The following is a 5790-nucleotide window of genomic DNA, read 5'->3' as shown; positions in this document are numbered from 1 at the left end:
TTTATCCTAACATCAAAGGTAGCCTTGAGCAACAGGTTGAGGTGATAAAATTTGGGAAAGGCCACCCTTTGGGCAGATAGAAGTGTAGGGAGTTGTCAGAAGGACAAAGCGAACCCCAGGAATGTGAATAAAAGGGGGGCAGCTGTGCAGGCTGCTGTGGATTGTATGTCAGCTGTAGTCTCGTTGGCTGCCTCCTGATTCCATGTGTCTCCCCGTGTATCACGTGTCATTGTGTGTGCTTGCTCACGGGGGCGGGAGGAGCAGGACGTAGGCAGTGTCCCAGCAGCTCCCCTCACCCCAGCAGCATCAATGTATTTCTGCACAAATTATATTTACTGTCTCTGCATTTGGATAGGGAAAGTTAAAAAAAATGGGAGCAAATGTTTATAAATTAATTTGACTGCATATCTGAGAATGGTTTCATTCTTAAAGCCATTTAGGGGGTTTGGTTTTTCTAAGCTGTGAGCCCACAAAAATGTATCCCGAAATGCTGCTTTAAGGAGCTTAACTAAGCTGTGTACATAGTCGTATGACGTGTACCTTCTTCCCGGTCTAGAAGTCGAAGTCTAAAAAGACCATCCCTAAAGATTTAACTAGAAGGTGTACATGGAGGACAGCTTTTCATGATCAACATTTAAATTACAATTAAATGGCAGGCTCAGGAGCAAGGAAGAGGGGTTGTGGAAAGAGGAGGCAGGTGATCAAAGTAGCAAGACTTGGTTAAAAAAGTGAAGAGGCCAGGTCATTCTTGGTGTGGGCTGTCTGTCTGTTCCTCAGTAGCTTCTCAGATGGGCAGAAGTCATGGTGCTGGCGAATTTACCAGGTCCAAGGGCTGTGCGTCAACTCACAGGTTCCGTCACTGAATTTTGTCTACAAATCAAGGGCAAGTTCAGGTGCAGACCCATCGTCCTCAAGTACTCAAGACTGAGATGAAAGCAGATGGGTTGAATTAGTTAATTTTCAGCATGAAATCACCATGGCAGGGTCTGGAACCCCACACTGGCATCGCAAGCCTGTTCCCTCCTTGCAGCAGACACTGAGACCCAGGCAAGTCGGAGAAATTAAATGTCTAACAGAGAGAGGGAGAGAGAGCATCTGAGTCAGCCCTGCCACCAGGGATCAAGGACACCAAGACCCCAAGCCAAGGCTCCTGTTTCTTGGGAGGACACTGCCCACATCGGCATCTGTGAGAGCTCTGCCTTGCTGCCATTGCCAAAGAACCCCATTTGGAGGGGCATATCTTTTTTTTTTTTTTCCTAAGGAGAAGACAAAGCTTTCTCTCCTTCATAAGGTTGTAATGTCAAATATTCCCCAAAGATTGAAAGTGATGAATCCAAGTTAATGAATGAGCTATCCAGGATGGCAAAGATATGGGTCATGTACATATTTCTTGAAATATCCTCTTTGTATAAAGAAGGCAGTGATGTGTAGCGGCAGGGGGAGAAAAGAAGGTAGTCGTTGATCTGGAAAATTGGATTCCGACTAGCTTAGGTTAGTTAAATTGTTGAGAACAAGGAACCAAGCAGTACGTATCTAGGTGGATCGGGGAAGACACAGCGGTAGTGGCCGTCAGTATGATTCACACGGGGGCTCTGTCTCCAGGCCCCACCCTCCTGCTTCCACCCACATCCCTAGGACCTCAGCCATCCCACGGCATCGGCGATCCCATGGGTGCTGGTGGCCCTTGATTCTCAGGGCGTGTCTACCTCCCAGTTCTCCGGCTCCCAGAGTCTACAGGGCATTATCTTCTTTGGGTACCTGCAGGCTCTGGCACTTGCTTCAGTTTTACCTTGTCCTTCAATCCCAGTAGACTGGAAGCATTTTCAGGGCAGAGGCAGTGTCCTGGTGACCACACAGTGCAGGCAGGAAGTGCTCACTCTCTGCTCATTTGGTAGAACAAAATGCAATCATTTTTGGGAAAGGCGTGCCTTCTAGATATCCATAGAAAAATAAAAATGCCTCCCAATTGATTGCTAAAAATGGCATTCCTGAGTTGTCTGGTGAGGACAGAAAGTACTCACATCCATCCCCTAGAAGAGGATTGAATTAGCGCCTAAGCAAGGTCAAAGGATCAACTCTTTTTTTTTCTTTCCTCTCAGCTCTTGTGTTTTGCATGTGGTGGTGCGTTTTTGTGGGAAGCTCGGAAGCCTTTTCTTGGATAACGGGATGTTTGAATTGATGAGGGGACTTAAAGGAGATTTGATATGTGATGACAGGAGAAAAGAACGGGGAAAAGCTCGACTCACTGGGCCTTAACCGCACAAACAGACCAGGCCAGAGGCGTTGGTGGCGGTGAGGTTGTGATTAGGGAATCTTCACTTGACTGGGTCTCTGCTGCTCCTGGGAGGCCCTGGGCCATCTGACTGTGTTTCAGAGCTGCGCTCAACGGGCTTGTTGAAACAGTCAGCGTTACAGATGCGTTGCAGCTTTACTTCTGGATTTTATTTTTCCAGAGGGCAGATACCCTTTGCTCTTCAAACTGCTGCTAATGCCTGATAAAGCTTTTCAGATAAATTCTTCAGCTTTCAGACTGAACTCTGCTTATGACTATATTCTCTCACTAAGGCCAGGAAAATATTCAGAACCAGCACAGCCTTGTTGAACATATTCCCAGTATTCTTAAACTATTGTCTTCACTGTGTCTTTCCTCTGCTCAGGCATCTCCAGTGGTCTGCATCTTGCTACGCAAATCGTGGTTTGAGGACCAGCAGCACTGACATCACCTGGCGGCTTGTTAGAAATGCAGACTCTCAGACTCCATCCTAGACCTACTGAAGCAGAATCTGCATTAGAACAAGATTCCTGGGTGTTTCGTATGCACGTTGAAGTCGAGGGGGTCTGGTTGACTTGGGGCTGAGATGAGCGCAACTCCTTAGCTGAGCCCATATCATATCTCATTGCTTCTCCAAATAAACATCCACTCTAGGATATCCTGATCTAAATCAGCTTTGTGCCTTTTAGAAGCTTTCTCCTGACATGTGTGCTCTGGCTTTTAGTTTCAGACTTTATTCTTATTTTTGTGTCTTTTGAACACAGAAATTAGTCTCGTACTTATTCTTCCATAACTGATTTCTCTTGAGATGCTGCCTTTATTTCTCAACTTTTCATGTCCCATGACCTCTCCACTTCTACATCAAGATTGAAATTCCAGAATGCTAGACCAAATCAGAGCCCACTGTTCCTTTCTTTGCCTGGGAAGAACTTTGGACAGCCTTCAGAACATGCCATGTTCATTCATTCACACTTCTGTATCTTTGCCTGGCCTGGGTCCCCTATGGAAGTCTTTTTACCCCTTGGCCCATGCTTTCAAGGTCCAGCCGAAGCCACATGGCTTGCCTGAGGACCGTCCTAGAGACATCCATAGTATCGAGGCCACACTGCTCCCTCCTTCCACCAAACTCTAAGATCATTTGTCTATACCTGTCATTTGGGCACTAAATCCTATGGACCTTTGCACTGAGGTGGTAACTGGTTTATAAGTTAACTAAGATACAACACAATGGTTTTCTTTTTTACATTAAATTTTGAAATAATTTTAGAAAGAAAAGTTGTCAAAATAATAAGAGGAGAGCTCCCAGATACCCTTCACACAGCTTCCCTGATGCTAACATCGTCCATAACCACGTAAATGATCAAAACCAGGAAATTAACCTTAGTATGTTACTATTAACTACACTACAGACTTTATTGAGAGAGATTTCCTTGGTTTTCCCACTAATGGTCTTTTCTTGTTCCAGGAGCCAATCTAAGATCTCACATTTATTGAGCTGTCATGTCTCCTTAGTCTGATCTAGGAACAATTCTCTGTCTTTTCCTGTCTCTCCCATACTTGACACTTTTGAACAGTGTCAAGTTATTTTGAAGAAGGCCCTTCAATTTGAATTTGCTGTTTTCTTAAAGCTAGATTGAGGTTTTGTATTTTTTGGCAAAAATAACCCAGGAGTGATAGCATGCTCTTCTCTTTGCATCATTTTATCTGGGAACATGATATCAATATGTCTATTACTGGTCATCTTAGCTTTGACAGCTTGATTAAGGTGATATCTGCTGAGTTTCTCCACTGTAAGGTCACTATTTTCCACTTTATAACTAAATATCTTGAGAAACGTACTTTGAGAATATGCAAATATCCTTTTCTCCTCAAATATATGCCTATGAATTTTAACATCCATTGGTGGATCTGCCTACAAAAATTATTCCTGTGGCACACACCATGTATGTATTCATAAGCGCTCAATTGGGTGAGATAAGTAAGCCCCTGTTTAAACCACTGCAGTAGGAGTTTCTATTAATTGAACCTCCTTTGAACTGTTTTTCTAATGGAGCTCACTATAACAGGGTTTTAATCTGATTAATGATACAATGAAATAAAAAAAATACTTCATCATCTCTCCATCCATCCATCCATCCATCCATCCATCCATCCATCCATCCACCATTCATCCATCCATCCAATACCATTTTTGCAAAAAAAAAAAAAAATTGAAGTGCTAATTCTTATGTTTCTCTCAGTTCTGCCCTAACTGGTGCCCCACCCCCCACCTTCCTGCTGTTCTGTTTGAATTGTTGTGCAAACTCATCGTTATGGCCAGACATGCAAACCGAGATGGGAACATTAATATCTTTGAGCAGATGGTTGCCAAATCGATATGAAAAAAGAGATGCCGAATTGTTTTGTTGGAGTGTGCCATTACAGAAAATGATTCTATCATAGACGTCTCTCATTTTTGCCAGTTCATAATCCCTCATCCTTTCTTTAGGTCACCCAAATTTCCTTTGCAGAAACTCACCTCCTGTGTTCTTATTCTGGCTCTTTTAATTAAATTAATTAATTAATTAATTTGTTTATTTATTTTAGGCGAGGCAACCTTTGGTTGACCTCAGAGATTGCAAGGACCTTGTCAACTTACAATCCCTTATTTTTTATTTTTTTACGCCTACAGCACCTGGTCTTCCTAGGTGGTCTCTCATCCAAGTATTAACCAAGCCCAGCCCTGCTTTGCTTCTGAGATCAGACGGGATCGGGCTTGTTCAGGGTGGCATGGCCATAGACAGCATCTAGCTCTAGTTGGCTAATCAGAATCTCCTCCAAGATCCTTGGTGGAATTATCAAATAAGAAACTCATTCTTCCTACTGGGTTTCTAAGGGAGTAGGTTCTAAACCTGTAGCTTCCAGCAAACATCTTTGTCACTGTGTGGGGAAATATACTCTGAGAACAAGGCCAACACATGGAAGACAGTGACACAGTAAAGTGAGAGGAGGCAATGCTTCATGATGTCAGTCCACCACCTGGACCTAGCTTTTTCTGAAGCTGGATCTACCCCGGGATTTTGCAGTTGCATGAGCCAATCAATTCTCTTACACTGTTTAAGGCAGCTTAAGTCGAGTTTCTGTTACTTGTAACCCAAAGTCCTGACAAACACAGACGCTTTTTGAGCATTTGCTACATGTGAGGGCATGTACTCAGGACTCTTCAGGATTTAAAGATGAGCCAGACGTGGCCCTTGCACTCAAGAAGCCCTTAACCTAACAGAGAACATAAAATCAGTGCATAATTATCCACAAGAAAAGGGGCCCATGCCATCAGCCTGATTCACACACGAAGAGTTTATCTGTAGGACCACAGGGAAGTGGGTGTTGAATATCATCTAGGGAGGATTTGGAGCATTTAAGAGATGAGGGACATTGTTCCTGGCAGAGAGAAAGCCTTAGGCAAGTGTCCAGCCATGAAAAGTGTAAAAAGCTCAATGTATATTTAGAAATTCTGTATTTCATGCATAGCGGAAGTT

The 5790-nt window shown here is 43.6% G+C and overlaps 1 pseudogene; it reads right to left on the bottom strand.

Moving 5' to 3' along the window:
* Positions 1 to 4934: 4934 nt before the first annotated feature.
* Positions 4935 to 5053, bottom strand: LOC120586377 (uncharacterized; annotated as a pseudogene).
* Positions 5054 to 5790: the final 737 nt, after the last annotated feature.

The sequence above is a fragment of the Pteropus medius genome, unplaced genomic scaffold, assembly GCF_902729225.1.
Source record: "Pteropus medius unplaced genomic scaffold, Ma_sr-lr_union100, whole genome shotgun sequence".
Classification (NCBI taxonomy): domain Eukaryota; kingdom Metazoa; phylum Chordata; class Mammalia; order Chiroptera; family Pteropodidae; genus Pteropus; species Pteropus medius.
This window is presented reverse-complemented; position numbering and strand designations above follow the sequence as displayed.